This window comes from Phyllobates terribilis, unplaced genomic scaffold, assembly GCF_046119375.1.
Source record: "Phyllobates terribilis strain yellow unplaced genomic scaffold, ASM4611937v1 Scaffold_11__3_contigs__length_659146591, whole genome shotgun sequence".
NCBI lineage: Eukaryota > Metazoa > Chordata > Amphibia > Anura > Dendrobatidae > Phyllobates > Phyllobates terribilis.
Window position 1 is genome coordinate 276,103,194 of NW_027362771.1, and position 16,784 is coordinate 276,119,977.

Genomic DNA, 16,784 nt, shown 5'->3' on the forward strand with positions numbered 1-16,784 from the left:
AAATGGGGTTACGACTAGAGTTGAGCCAACCCCGTAGTGTTCGAGTTCGGTTCGTCGAACACCCGTATGTTCACCGAACTGTTCGTCGAACACCGTTAAAACCAATGGCAGGCAAACAAAAACACATAGAAACACATAGTAAACACCTTCAAAGGTGTCCAAAACCTGACAAGCTGCTCAGAAGACACAACTAACACATGGAAAAGTGACAAGTACATATAGTCATGCGAAAAGAAAAGAGGTGGAGGAGTAAAAGGAGGGGGAGACCCAGATATAGGCATGTCATGCCCTTCTAAAAGCAAAAAAGTGCGAAGCTAACACAGCCAGTCCGTTCCTGCCCGTGCGACCTCCGTGTCGCCGGGTTTGTGCCAGAGCTGCGGTGGACCCTGACAGCCAGCCCCCCTCTCCCAATACGGGTGCCTGTCCGCTGTTGGGTTGAGCGAGCCCCCCTGCGGTGGAGGCAGGTCTAAGCTTTTCAATTTAAATTGTCTCTGTAATTTGAATGAGTACACTTTAAATCATTTTACAAGGATCTATTGGAGGGCAAGTCTGATGCCAGCAGCCACGGGATTTCCAACTTCAGTAGCGTCCACTAAAGCTGCTGCAGTTCAAAAGCTTTTATAAGGATCAAGCTTGGTGGTCCACCGCAAGGCGTCCTACCGCCAGTCCCAGCCCCTGTGCCTTGGGGTGCCTCCCCGATGCTCTTCACTGAGTGTCCCGGGGGCCTGAAGCATTTCCTTTGAAAAAATTTAGTGTCCAAACTACAGGTGGTGTAGCTTGCTTAACAGGTGGGATAATCCGCTGACTAGCAGACACTGCTACTAGGTCCAAAGTATTTCCTGGGCTAGATGCAGTTAAAAATTTGTAATTAGATCTACAGGCGGTGGCTACTCCGCTGACTAGCAGACACTGCTACTAGGTCCAAAGTATTTCCTGGGCTAGATGCAGTTAAAAATTTGTAATTAGATCTACAGGCGGTGGCTACTCCGCTGACTAGCAGACACTGCTACTAGGCCCAAAGTATTGCCTGGGCTACATGCAGTTAAAAATGTGTAATTAGATACTCTTGTTGGATGCTGATAAAGCATTCCATAGAGTCTCCTGGCACGCCATATATTATTCTCTTAAAAAGCTTGGGGTAGGGGTCTAGGGGACCCTTTTATAGCCAAAATCATGGCCCTGTATCGCAATCCGTCAGCTAGGCTGAAGATAAATGGAACATTTTCATCAACTTTCATAATCACCAATGGGACAAGGCAGGGATGTCCTCTGTCCCCTCTCTTATACATCCTAGTGATGGAGCACCTGCTCTCATCAATTCGCAATAAACCCAATATTAGGTGGATTGAGGTGGGAGGCACCGAGTACAAGTGCTCTGCATTTGCTGATGATGTCCTAATATATATCACTCAATCACATATATCCATCCCTGCTGTTATGGCTGAAATAGATCACTTTGTTACATGGTCAAATTTTAAAATCAATGCAGCAAAGTCTGAGGCCCTCGATGTCTCCCTCCCCAAATCCATACAGGATTCCATCCAGTCCAACTTTCCCTTTGCCTGGCCCTCACAGGGTATCAAATACTTAGGAATTCGTATTCATAGAGACCTCTCCCGTCTATTTTATCTTAATTTTGGGCCCTTTATTGAACAACTCCATAAAGATCTTACTTCTTGGCCGGTGAAGGATTTTTCCTGGTTCGGCAGAATAAGTATAATAAAAATGAACATCCTACCTAAACTCTTATACCTCTTCCAAACCATTCCCGTGGTAATTCCCTCAAATTTTTGGAAAAGACTACGCAGTAGCTTTTAGTCTCCCCAGGATGACACAGGTGGGGCAGATGGTGGTTGTCCCGGCACGCTAGGCCGCATTGTAGCACAGTGAGCTTCGCACTGCAACTTATGCTTCATATCCATGTGACGGTACATGCATGAAGTACTCAAACTATGTATTTTTTGGCCTCTACTTAGCTTTTGGTGACAAATGTTACAGATAACACAAGTTGGGTCATCCTTAGCGATCTGAAAAAATGCACAGGCTATGCAAGGTTTAGAGCCCATGCGACTCTGCTACTAGCAATATTATCAAATGATTGTCTGGGTTAGATGCAGAGCATCTGGGTTTGTTTGCGGGTCCCCACCGTCTGCCTAGGCTAGATGCAGTTAAAAATTCTCATTAGATACACAGGCGGTGCAGCTTGCTGCACAGCTGGGCTAATACGCCCAAAGTATTGGTAGACTCTATACTAAATAAGGAAGGATTCACTGACTGTGGTGGCCCCTCCGTGGGCCATGGCGATTGGTGGAGATTTGGTGGATGATTATAGGAGAAAGCTCCTTAGTAGAGTAAGTTGGTGGATTTATACTTTAAATACACGTGTACCAGCGGGTTTAAACATCAGACATGATTTGATGTATCATTATGAGTGATCATTTATATATTATTATTATTATATATATATGTTCCTTTTTTCTTCTTTTCTTTTTCTTTTTGATTATTTACATTTATATGCATTGTTTCTATGCTATACGATTTTAACATTGTATGTGTGTTTAAATTTCTGATTAACTCAGCCTTGAACAGGTGCATAGCAGGACATGACATATAAATACCACTTCTTTGCTGTTTTTTTGTTATGCAATGATTAAGAACTTGTATGTATATTGTGCAGAAAAAAGGGTGAAAGTCCGCCCAGGCGGGAGGAAATTGGAGTTTCATAACACATATTTGAACTGGAGAGGATTAGAGGCCTGCAATGGCCACAGGTACTAATGGGGGTAATCAAGGTAGGGAGAGAGGCAATAGGTCTGGTCATCTTAGTTATACAGGCCAGGGGAAACGACATGGCTTATCACAAGAGCGCATAACTAATGGCAATAATGAAACTAGACACTGAGTGCTTCAGAGGATTTTTCACAAAACTAACTATAGTATGGTCAGATATTGTGCTGAGAAAGGTATGGCAAGGTGCGTGAGACATCACGGCCATCGAACGGACAGGGCAGGTAATAAATATTCGGAGGGCAAAATTTATAAGAGACAGAGGCTGTGTAGTGATACGACACCGACAACTGGAAGGAGATAAAGCAGGCCTCATATGGCCCGACGGTGTTCACTTAATGGATATTGGACTGGACATATTACTGTCAGGACTCCAGGATGGAGTGGAACAAGCATTAAGAGTGATGGATGGGGGTCGGAGTCCTGCATACAAATAAGCAGGATCCTCCGTGGCCTGGAAATAGAAAGGACATGTTGGAGAGTTACACTTGTTGGCCAACTTGCCGTTGTGGAGACTGGAGACACAGAGCATGCTGCAACAAGCTGAATTATTTTAGAAATAAAATGCATTTCTAATGGAATGAGTATAAACAGTTAATAAAGCTGTGACCGATCCTCACCCATCCAGTTGTAAGAGTTACATGATTGTATTGTCAATGAAAGGGGGGCGTTAGGGGGCTGAGCGTCTGGGTTTGGTTAGGGGTCCCCACAGTCTGCCTAGGCTAGATGCATTTAAAAATCATTATTAGATACACAGGCGGTGCAGCTTGCTTCGCAGCTGGGTTACTACGCTGATTAACAGACACTGAAGCTTTGGAGCAGACCTCTGAGTAAACAGCTCTTCAGACTCAACCATTTGTGTTACCGCAAGCCATAGGGTATGTATTTTCTTACGGTTAAAAGGGGGGGGAGACCCAACCCACTTCTAATTGACGATGGCAACGTCACGTAAAACAAAGCAAGGGGACTCCAAAAAGAGTCTCCATTTTTTCCAAAAATTTGTGGCACAAACACCACTTAAGTGGCATCAATTGCCCCAGAGTTGCTTAAAACGGTTGGTTAGAATGAGTGCGACACACTGCTACTATGCCCAAAATTATTTTACAGACAAGATGCAGCTAAAAATTATTACTAATTTGCAAGCTGGTGGAGCTTAGTATAGATGGCATAATAGAATGAGTACCGCACACTGCCACAGGCCCAAAATTATTTTACAGACAAGATGCAGCTAAAAATTATTAGTAATTTGCAAGCTGGTGGAGCTTAGTATAGATGGCATAATAGAATGAGTACCGCACACTGCTACAGGCCCAAAATTATTTTCCAGACAAGATGCAGCTAAAAATTATTAGTAATTTGAAAGCTTAAAATGGTTGGTGAGGTGATTTTACAAAATCCTCAAGCTTTTACTCTCCCCAGGATGACACAGGGGTAGAAAAGTCCTTGCGGATCCATGATTTGTTCATCTTTATGAACGTGAGTCAGTCTACATTCTCAGTGGACAGCCGCGTGCGCTTATCTGTCAGCACACCACCAGCAGCGCTGAACACACGTTCAGAGAGAACGCTGGCTGCGGGGCATGACAAGATTTCCAAGGCGTAAGTGGCGAGCTCCGGCCATTTATCCAGATTGGAAGCCCAAAAAGAGCAAGGGTCCAGTGACACAGTCATGGCTTCGATGTTTACTTGGAGATATTCCTGTACCATCGTCTCTAGGCGTTGACTATGTGTCAGACTTCTTGTCTCCTGTGGCCTTGCAAAGGATGGGCTAAAAAAGCTGTGAAATGATTCAGCAAAATTGCTGTTACCAGCAGATACTGTGTTTCTGTTACGGTTTGAGTGCTGAACACTCGACAGTCCCATGGTTGGCAAGTTAGAACTGTGAGATTCACTACGTGCACCACTGGTGTTTTGTGGAAAAACACATGTAAGATTCTGCAACAGTCTCTGCTGATACTCCTGCATCCGTGAATCCCTTTCTATGGCAGGGATTATTTCGGCAAATTTACTTTTGTACCGGGGATCTAAGAGCTTGGCAACCCAGTAGTCAGGATCATTTTGAATTCTGACAATTCGATGGTCATGTTGCAGGTAGTGCAGCAAGAAGGCACTCATGTGTCTTGCGCTTCCAGGAGCACTAAGTCCCTGTTGTGTTGGTGGCAAGGTAACAATCATGCTTCCTTCCTTTGCCCTCTCCCCCCAACCTCGCACAACAGAAATGTGATCAAGGTCTCCCTCATCTGATGAGTCTTCCATCAGTTCGTCCTCCACTTCTTCCTGGGCTCCTGCACCTTCGTCACTAGTTTGGCTGCTACCATGCACCCTGGTAAATCCATCTCCCCCACCCTCACATGCCTGCCGCCTTGGTGCTGCTGACCGTCTGGACCTTGCAGATGTTAGCCCTTCCGCATACAACTCCTCCTCTACTTCCTCCAACTCCTCTTGTAGCACCACCTGACTCCAAATTCTGTTTAACATGTGCTCCAGCATTTAAATCACCGGAATAGTCATGCTGATAATGGCATCGTCAGCACTAAACATCTTCGTCGCCATTTCAAAACTGTGCAGAAGGGTGCATAGGTCCCTGATCTGAGACCACTCCTCCAGCGTGATTTACCCCACCTCTGGATCCCGTTGGCCCACGCTGTACATCAGAACGTATTGCACCAGGGCTTGTCAGTGCTGCCACAGTCGCTGGAACATGTGCAGAATTGAATTCCACCGGGTAAGCACATCGCATTTTAGCTGGTGAAGTGGCAGGCCCAACGACTTCTGTAGAGATGTAAGTCGCTGAGCTGCGGGATGCGAACGGCGGAAGTGAGCACACAGCGACCGTGTCCTCTGCAGAAGGCCATCTAGTCCGGGATAGTGGCCTAAAAATTGCTGGACAACCAGGTTCAACACGTGAGCCATACAAGGCACGTGTGTGACATTGCCCCGGCGAAGGGCCGCACCCAGCTTTGCAGCATTGTAGCACACGGCCTTCCCTGGTTTCAGGTCCAGTGGAGACAAGCATTCATGAAACTGGTTCTCCAGAGCTGACCACAACTCCTCAGCTGTGTGACTCACATTTCCCAGACATTTCAAAGTTAAAACCGCCTGATGACGTTGAGCCCTGCTGCCAGCATAGTAAGGAGGTGTGCAGGATCCCTTCTGCGCAGTTAGAAATCATGTGGCATGACCAGACAGCTTTGCGTGCAGGTGGAGGACAGAGAGGAGGTTGAGGAGGCAGAAGCAGTGGAGGAACTTCGAGATAAAGAGGATTGACGCACAACTCCTTGGGACGGCAAGACTTGGACAGCAGCCCCTTGTCCTGCTGTCACCATAGTTACCCAGTGCCCAGTCAGCAACATGTAACGCCCCTGTCCATGCCTACTCGTCCAAGTGTCTGTGGTGAAATGCACCCTGTCACACACAGAGTTTCTCAAAGAAGGGGTGATGTTGTGTGCGACATGCTGGTGGAGCGCAGGCACACCTTTCTTTGAGAAGTAGTGCCGACTGGGCATCTGGTACTGGGGCACTGCGACGGACATAAGGTCTCAAAAATCCTCTGTGTCCACCAGGCGGAAAGGCAGCATTTCTGTAGCCAAGAGCTTGCAGATGGTGAAATTCAACCTCTTAGCTTTCTCATGGCTAGGAGGAAATGGTCTTTTACTTGTCCACATCTGAGGGACCGAGGGCTGGCTTTTGTGCTTAGACGGGGTTTAGAAGGGTGTCCCCGGCGAACTGCTGGTCAGTGAGGAAGATGCAGGCTTACAAGTTAGGTTGCCTTGATCCAAAGGTGGTGCTCTCGATGTCGGAGAGCGCTCAACTCCAGCTGGTGTTTCCACCTCCAAAGAAAATGATGACCTGCCAATCACGCTTGCTGTGGCGGGTAAAGAGGTGGCAGGTCTGCATCCCAAAACAGGTGTGACTGCTGTCGCCCCAGTCACAAAGGATGAAGAGGCCGCGGATGCACAAGATGGGGCCGACGGTGGTTGGCCCAGCCCGCTAGGCCGCATTGTAGCACAGTGAGCTTCCCACTGCAACTTATGCTTCATATCCATGTGACGGTTCATGCATGAAGTACTCAAACTATGGATTTTTTGGCCTCTACTTAGCTTTTGGTGACAAATGTTACAGATAACACGAGTTTGGTCATCCTTATCGATCTGAAAAAATGCCCAGGCTCTGCAATGCTTAGCACCCATGAGACTTGAAGTGCCACCACGACTTGTGGTCAGACGCAGAGTTGTGTTTGAGGATGCAGTTGTTGACGTGCTTCCAGTACTACGTCTCTGTCCAGGAAGGCGCAACCTAACCTCGTCGTCACTAGCATCCTCCTCCACCTCCTCTGCTGACCTCATCGACTGGCTGACTGTGGGTTGACAGCAAGTGGGATATGCAACCTCGTCATCATCACCCTGTGTGTTCTCACACCCGTCGTCCTCAGAGCCAACCTCTTCCTGCCCTGACAAAAAACTCAAGTTGTCGCTCCAATCAGGTATTTGATTCTCATCATCGTCTTCGTCATTGTCTCCACCGACAGGAGTTACAGTTTGGGAACGAGGGTCTACATTATGGTCAGAACCTTCTGTGTCTGGTCCTGGATCTGACTCATAAAGATTCTGGGCATCAGTGAAGATCATTTCCTCGACTGGATTCACAGAAGCTCTGGAGCCGACCTCTGATTCCCAGGCTATAGTATGAGTAAACAGCTCTGCAGATTCAACCATCTGTTCTACCCCATACTCAGATGGGCAGATGGAGACTTGGGAGTTGTGAGGAAGCAAGTGCGATTTGGGTGACAACTCTGAGGACTGGAGTATTTGTCATGTTGAAGTTGAGGTTTAGGAGAGCCCACTTAAAGGAGCACTTGATATCCGTTGAAGCACCTGCTGTTTTTGTGCCTCATCTGGAATTTGTAGCGATTGGCGTGGCCATACGAAAGGGATCGTATCACATTGTACGCTAAAAGAAGTAGACATCTTAGTTTGGCTGGAAGATGGTCTTTCTTCTGCAGATGTTACTGTTGCTTTAACACCTACCCCACGGACACAACCTTTTTTTCCCTTCCCAACACGCCTATTCCCCTTTCCACCAGCAGCAGGCCTTTTCCACTCATTTTGGTGGTTAACAAATTGACAACTCTGGAGTTGTTTGCACAAAAAACGATGGATGGGAACCGAGCAGAGGTGAGTGGCCAAACTGTGGTATTTGCCCAAAAGGATTGGCTGGGTTAGGTGCAGTAAAACAATTTTATTACATACACAGGTGGTGGAGCTTAGTATAGATGGACTAATAGAATGAGTCCAACACACTGCTACAAGACCAAAATTATTTTCCGAGCTAGATGCAGATAAAAATTATTTGTAATTTGCAAGCTGTTGGAGCTTAGTATAGATAGGCTCATAGAATGAGTACAAGACACTGCTACTATGCCCAAAATTATTTTCCAGACAAGATGCAGCTAAAAATTCTTTGTAATTTGCAAGCTGGTGGAGCTTAGTATAGATGGCCTAATAGAATGAGTACCACACACTACTACTATGCCTAAAATTATTTTCCGAGCTAGATGCAGATAAAAATTATTTGTAATTTGCAAGTTGGTGGAGCTTAGTATAGATGGACTAATAGAATAAGTCCCACACACTGCTACAAGCCCAAAATTATTTTCTGAGCTAGATGCAGCTGAAAATTATTTGTAATTTGCATGCTGGTGGAGCTTAGTATAGATGGCCTAATAGAATGAGTACCACACACTGCTACTATGCCCAAAATTATTTTCCGAGCTAGATGCAGCTAAAAATTATTTGTAATTTGCAAGCTTGTGGAGCTTAGTATAGATGGACTAATAGAATAAGTCCCACACACTGCTACAAGCCCAAAATTATTTTCCGAGCTAGATGCAGATAAAAATTATTTGTAATTTGCATGCTGGTGGAGCTTAGTATAGATGGACTAATAGAATGAGTACCACACACTGCTACTATACCCAAAATTATTTTCCAGACAAGATGCAGCTAAAAATGATTTGTAATTTGCAAGCTGGTGGAGCTTAGTATAGATGGACTAATAGAATAAGCACCACACTCTGCTACTATGCCCAAAATTATTTTCCGAGCTAGATGCAGCTAAAAATTATTTTTAATTTGCCAGCTGGTGGAGCTTAGTATAGATGGCCTAATAGAATGAGAATCACACACTGCTACTATGCCCAAAATTATTTTCCGAGCTAGATGCAGCTAAAAATTATTTTTAATTTGCATGCTGGTGCAGCTTAGTATAGATGGACTAATAGAATAAGTCCCAAACACTGCTACAAGCCCAAAATTATTTTCCAAGCTAGATGCAGATAAAAATTATTTGTAATTTGCATGCTGGTGGAGCTTAGTATAGATGGACTAATAGAATGAGTACCACACACTGCTACTATGCCCAAAATTATTTTCCAGACAAGATGCAGCAAAAATGATTTGTAATTTGTAAGCTGGTGGAGCTTAGTATAGATGGACTAATAGAATAAGTACCACACACTGCTACTATGCCCAAAATTATTTTCCGAGCTAGATGCAGCTAAAAATTATTTTTAATTTGCAAACTGGTGGAGCTTAGTATAGATGGACTAATAGAATAAGTCCCACACACTGCTACAAGCCCAAAATTATTTTCCGAGCTAGATGCAGATAAAATTTATTTGTAATTTGCATGCTGGTGGAGCTTAGCATAGATGGACTAATAGAATAAATACCACACACTGCTACTATGCCCAAAATTATTTTCCAGACAAGATGCAGCTAAAAATTATTTGTAATTTGCAAGCTTGTGGAGCTTAGTATAGATGGCCTAATAGAATGAGTACCACACACTGCTACTATGCCCAAAACTATTTTCCGAGCTAGATACAGCTGAAAATTATTTGTAATTTGAAATCTGGTGGAGCTTAGTATAGATGGACTAATAGAATGATGCTATGCCCAAAAGGTTTTACTTGGCTAGGTGCAGTAAAAAAAATTGTATTCTATACACAGGTGGTGTAGCTTGAAACACAGATACGCTACTCCACTGACTAACACACACTGCAAGAGGCCAAGAAGGATTTGCTTAGCTAGATTTAGCCAAATGTTGTGAAAAACACTTGCACAGCACTGGCATAGACCTGCCTGGCAAAAAGTCCTAGGAAATGCTGTAACCTAGTCCTCAAAAGGACTGCAATTACAACGAGTTCCTACTCCCAAGCTGTCTATTTAAGAGCACAGACCTGCCTGCTAAAAGTCATAGGAAATGCTGTAACCTAGTCCTCAAAAGGACTGACTGCAATTACAAGTAGACCCTACTCCCAACCTATCTATTTAAGAGCACTGACCTGCCTGCTAAAAATCATAGGAAATGCTGGAACCTAGTCCTCAAAAGGACTGCTATCACAACTATTCCCTACTCCCAAGCTATCTGTATATTTCTGAGAAAATTGGCTTGAAATTAACACTGAAGGTATAGCGCACACAGCAACAGCGGTGCCGTCTAACACGCAGCTGCAGCAGTGAGAAAATGGTGGCGACTGGGAAAATGGCTGGGTCTTATAGGGCAAGGACATGTGACATACACAGCCAATGACACATGCCCATGCTTGTGTGAAAAAAAGCACTTCGCTCCGTGTGTGCGCTGCTGATAGGCTGACAGATTGCACCTCCCCACTGTAAATGCGGGAAAGAGAAAAAAAAATGGAGATCTTCATTATTTATGCAGAGATCCATCCCCTGCCCCTCCCCCCGCCCCGCTGTACAGTCAAACTGCGTATTAACATTGATTATCAGCATTACTGTGAAAAATCCAGTTATGATTTTGGTGCACGAACAGTTATTGAACATAACCTCGAACAGCCGGATTTTTTTCAAATCATTCGTGTTCGCCGAACGGCTCGAACACCGCTCAAAACAGCTCGAATTTGAGATTGGCGAACAGTTCCAGTCGAACACCGCTCATCTCTAGTTGGGACCATCAGTTGTGTTGTGCAGAAGTCTGGTGGATAAACAGCTGATAGTCCTACAGAATAGTCTATTAGAAGTTGTATTATGGCAAGAAAAAAGCAGCTAAGTAAAGAAAAACGAGTGGCCATCATTACTTTAAGAAATGAAGGTCAGTCAGTGCGAAAAATTGGGAAAACTTTGAAAGTGTCCCCAAGTGCAGTTGCAAAAACCATCAAGCGCTACAAAGAAACTGGCTCACATGAGGACCGCTCCAGGAAAGGAAGACCAAGAGTCACCTCTGCTTCTGATGATAAGTTTATCCGAGTCACCAGCCTCAGAAATTGAAGGTTAACAGCAGCTCAGATTAGAGACCAGGTCAATGCCACACAGAATTCTAGCAGCAGACACATCACTTCAACAACTGTTAAGAGAAGTGTTGAGCCACCCCCGTAGTGTTCGAGTTCGGTTCGGTTCGCCGAACACCCGTGTGTTCGCCGAACTGTTCGTCGAACTGTTCGTCGAACACCTTCGAACACCTTTAAAACCAATGGCAGGCAAGCAAAAACACATAGAAACACATAGAAAACACCTTCAAAGGTGTCCAAAAGCTGACAAACTGCTCAGAAGACACAACTAACACATGGAAAAGTGACAAGTACATATAGTCATGTGAAAAGAAAAGAGGTGGAGGAGTAAAAGTAGGGGGAGACACAGATATAGGCATGTCATGCCCTTCTAAAATCCAAAAAGTGAGAAGCCGACACGTTCAGTCCGCTCCTGCCCGTGCCACCTCCGTGTCGCCGGGTTTGTGCCAGAGCCGCGGTGAACCCTCACGGCCAGCCCCCCTCTCCCAATACTGGTGCCTGTCCGCTGGTGGGTCGAGCGAGCCCCCCTGTGGTGGAGGCAGCTCTAAGCTTTTTAATTTAAATTGTCTCTCTAATTTGAATGAATACACTTTAAATCCATTTACAAGGATCTATTGGAGGGCAAGTCTCATGCCAGCAGCCGCGTAATTCCAGCTCCAGTAGCGTCCACTAAAGCTGCTGCAGTTAAAAAGCTTTTATAAGGATCGAGCTCGGCTGTCCACCGCAAGGCATCCTACTGCCAGTCCCAGCCCCTATGCCTTGGGCTGCCTCCTGATGCTCTTCACTGAGTATCCCGTGGTCCCGAAGCATTTCCTTTGAAAAAATTAAGTGTCCAAACTACAGGTGGTGTAGCTTGCTTAACAGCCGGGATAATCCGCTGACTAGCAGACACTGCTAATATGCACAAAGTATTTCCTGGGCTAGATGCAGTTAAAAATTTGTAATTAGATACTCTCGTTGGATGCTGAGAAAGCATTCCATAGAGTCTCCTGGCACACCATTTATGATTCTCTTAAAAAGCTTGGGGTAGGGGTCTAGGGGACCCTTTTATAGGCAAAATCACGGCCCTGTATCGCAATACATCACCTAGGCTGAAGATAAATGGAACTGTAGCACCCTGAGGGCTCGGTTGCTACAGAGGTATTGCACCTCACCCAGAGGTGTGATATCTCACTCTCAGGTAAGGATGGAGTGTGTATCAGGACCCGACACCTGCATGCATTACACCACATTGCCGTGGGGCAGGACGACCAATATGCCCCTGAGATGGGCACGACAGTCCCTGTCCCTGGCTGGAGTGGGGGGAGGGAACACTGAGGAAGGGGAACCCTGTAGTGCAGGAGCAGGGAGGAAGCAGTTCCTGGGTGCATTGAGAAGGGAGTATAAAAGGTGGGCACCATCTTAGTTCAGTGCAGAGAAGTCTGAGCAGAAGTGGCAGGGAGCAGGGGCTCTGCATGAGCTCTGCTCCGGAGGGGGGCCTAGTAACAGAGGCCCAGGCCTGGAAGAGGGAGAAGGAAGGAAGAGGAGCGGAGAAGGCTCCAGGAACGAGGAACGAAGGGATCCCAGGGGTGTGGACGGGCGAGTCGCCACCGCACGCCCGAATCCACCTGCATGGAGGGGTCAGGCCACAGGGGGAGACCGGTCCCCGAAACTAGTGGAGGCAGGAAACGACCCTCAGCTAGAAACCGGAGGCTGTGACAATTTATGTGGCGCAGCCCCTCGCTACACCCGCTAGGAGGGCAGCACATAGGGTCAGGGAAACTGGCGCCAAGTTTACCAAGAGGAGGCCCGAGGCAGCCAGACAGAAGGCTTGGTAAGAAAGGCCAGACAAAGGACACACAAAGGGGGTCCTGTGAAGCGCTAAAAGTTATCTGGGAGTTGTCTGAGCCCCTCACCTGGTGAGCACAGTACAACGTGGGCAGCCGTTACCTGCAGACGTGGTCTGGATAATAAGAACTGTGAGTAAAGGCCCTGGACTGCATCACTGACTCCGTGTCGTTACTGCTGCTGCCCTGCACCATCACACCCATCCTCCGCATACACTGCCCTGAGGCTATACTCCTCCCGTGGGGAGTTATGCTACGCTCTGCTGCACCCACAACACCAGCCTCAGCGGTCTGCCCTGCAGCGGCGGTTCACTCTGACCGCAATCCACGGGTGGCGTAGTCGGACATTTAAACATCAAAACCACATAAATAGTTCCGCCACTGGTTTGACCACCCTGAGCCACGGAACCAGGTCGCCGCCACGAAGATTACAACCACCAGCATCCACCAAAAAGGGTCCGGCTCCGGGTGTCCCAAGGCCCAGGGTGTGCATCAGAATATTTTCATCACCTTTCACAATCACCAATGGGACAAAGCAGGGATGTCCTCTGTCCCCTCTCTTATACATCCTAGTGACGGAGCACCTGCTCTCATCAATTCGCCATAACCCCAATATTAGGTGGATTGAGGTGGGAGGCACCGAGTACAAGTGCTCTCTATTTGCTGATGATGTCCTAGTATATATCACTCAATCACATATATTCATCCATGCTGTTATGGCTGAAATAGATCACTTTGTTACATGGTCAAATTTTAAAATCAATGCAGCGAAGTCTGAGGCCCTCGATGTCTCCCTCCCCAAATCCATATAGAATTCCATCCAGTCCAACTTTCCCTTTGCCTGGCCCTCACAGGGTATCAAATACTTAGGAATTCCTATTCATAGAGACCTCTCCCATCTATGTTATCTTAATTTTGGGCCCTTTATTGAACAACTCCATACAGACCACGGTTGGCAAGTTAGAACTGTAAGATTCACTACGTGAACCACTGGTGTTTTGTGGAAAAGCACATGAACACTGTGTTCCAAATTATTATGCAAAAAGTGTTTAGGAGTGATAAGGGAAGAATTTGTTTGTTTGTCAGTTAAACTCATTGATGGTGATGTGTGTCAGGGCTCTTTATATCACTGTAAGCAATTGCAGACACCTGTGCTAATTAGTTTGGCAGGTGTGTCCAATGAAAGGCAAGACTACTTAAGAAGGCTGTCTCACATTATTAAGCAGCCTACATTTTCTGCCAAAATGGGAAAGAAAAAGGATGTGTCGGCTGCTGAGAAGCAACAAATTGGGGAGTGTTTAGGTCAAGGCATGACTACAATCAACATTGTGCGATGATCAGGATGAAGTGTCTTGGCAATCAAGAAGTATGTAGCTGATTCACAGTACACACGTGTGCGTGCTGATAAGGGCAAATTGAGGACTCTTTCCTACAGGCAACTACGTCAGGTTAAAAGAGCAGCGGCAAAAAAGCCTTGTCATAGCAGCAGACAAGTTTTTGAAGCTGCTGGTGCCTCCAACGTCCCCCGAACAACAAGATGCAGGGTCCTTCAGAGGTTTGCAGCTGTGCATATGCCATCCTGTCGACCTCCTCTATTCACTTCACTCAAGCAGAAACGGCTCCAGTGGGCCAAACATTACATGAAGACTGATTTCAAAACTGTTTTGTTCACGGATGAGTGCCGTGCAGCGCTCGATGGTCCAGATGGATGGAGTGGAATATGGCTGGTTGATCGACACCCCACGCAAACACGGCTACAGCACCAACAAGGAGGAGGTGGAGTAATGTTTTGGGCTGGAATCATGGGGAGAGAGATTGTCGGCCCCTTTAGGATCCCTAAAGGCGCTAAAGATGAACTCCATAATGTATGTGGATTTTCTCAAACAGCACTTCCTGCCATGGTTCAAGAAGAAGAACCATGTATTTCACAGCAAGATCATTTTTTTGCATGATAATGCACCATCTCATGCTGCACATAAAACATCTGCATCTCTGGCTGATATGGGCATAAAAGGGGACAAACTTATGGTGTGACCCCCATGCTCCACTGACCTCTACCCCATTCAGAACCTCTGGAGCATCATCAAAAGGAGTGTCTATTATGGCGGGAGGCAGTTCACATCTAAGCAACAGCTCTGGGAGGGTATTCTGTCCTCATGCAAAACAATTGAAGCAGAAACCATCCAAAACCTGACAAATTCAATGGACGAGAGAGTTCAGAAGCTCCTTTCGAACAAGGGGTTCTATGTGAAAATGTAACATCACCTAGAATAAAGTTTTGAGTTGAAAACTGTTTGATTTCAGTTTCTAATAACCTGCTAATGCTTATAATTTCAAAAATGACAATTTTTTTGGTCTTTATTAAAATGAAAAGGTTGATCGAAAAGTTTGGGGGATCTAAGAGTGTGGCAACCCAGTAGTCATGATTACTTCGAATTCTGACAATATGAGGGTCATGTTGCAGGTAGTGCAGCAAGAAGGCACTTATGTGTCTTGAGCATCTCGGAGCCCCAAAATTATTTTCCGGGCTAGATGCAGCTAAAAATTATTATTAATTTTAAATCTGGTGGAGCTTAGTATAGATGGGCTAATAGGATCAGTGCTGCACACTGCTACAAAGCCCAAATTATTTTCCAGTCAAGATACAGATAAACATAATTAGTAATTTGAAAGCTTAAAATTGTTGGTACGGTGATTTTAACCAATCATCAAGCTTTTACTCTCCCCAGGATGACACAGGGGTAGAAAAGTCATTTCGGATCCATGATTTGTTCATCTTTATGAACGTGAGTCTGTCTACATTATCAGTGGAGAGCCGCGTGCGCTTATCTGTCAGCACACCACCAGCAGCGCTGAACACACGTTCAGACAGAACGCTGGCTGCGGGGCATGACAAGATCTCCAAGGCGTAAGTGGCTAGCTCCGGCCATTTATCCAGATTGGAAGCCCAAAAAGATCAAGGGTCCAGTGACACAGTCATGGCTTCAATGTTTACTTGGAGATACTCCTGTACCATCGTCTCTAGGCGTTGACTATGTGTCAGACTTCTTGTCTCCTGTGGCCTTGCAAAGGATGGGCTAAAAAAGTGGTGAAATGATTCCGAAAAATTGATGTTACCAGCAGATACTGTGGTTCTGTTACGGTTTGAGTGCTGAACACTTGACGGTCCCACGGTTGGCAAGTTGGAACTGTGAGATTCACTACGTGCACCACTGGTGTTTTGTGGTAAAGCACATGTAAGATTCTGCAACAGTCTCTGCTGATACTCCTGCATGCGTGCATCCCTTTCTATGGCAGGAATAATTTCTGCAAATTTACTTTTGTACCGGGGATCTAACAGTGTGGCAACCCAGTAGTCAGGATTATTTCTAATTCTCACAATTCGAGGGTCATGTTGCAGGTAGTGCAGCAAGAAGGCACTCATGTGTGTTGCGCATCCAGGAGCACCAAGTCCCTGTTGTGTTGGTGGCGAGGTAACAATCATGCTTCCTTCCTCTGTCCTCTCCCCCCAACCTCGCACAACAGAAATGTGATCAAGGTCTCCCTCATCTGATGAGTCTTCCATCAGTTCGTCCTCCACTTCTTCCTGGGCTCCTGCACATTCGTCACTAGTTTGGCTGCTACCATGCGCCCTGGTAAAACCATCTCCCCCACCCTCACATGCCTGCCGCCTTGGTGCTGCCGACCGTCTGGACCTTGCAGATGTTAGCCCTTCCGCATACAACTCCTCCTCCTCTACTTCCTCCACCTCCTCTTGTGCCACCACCTGACTCCGAATTCTGTTTAACATGTGCTCCAGCATGTAAATCACCGGAATAGTCATGCTGATAATGGCATCGTCAGCACTAAACATCTTCGTCG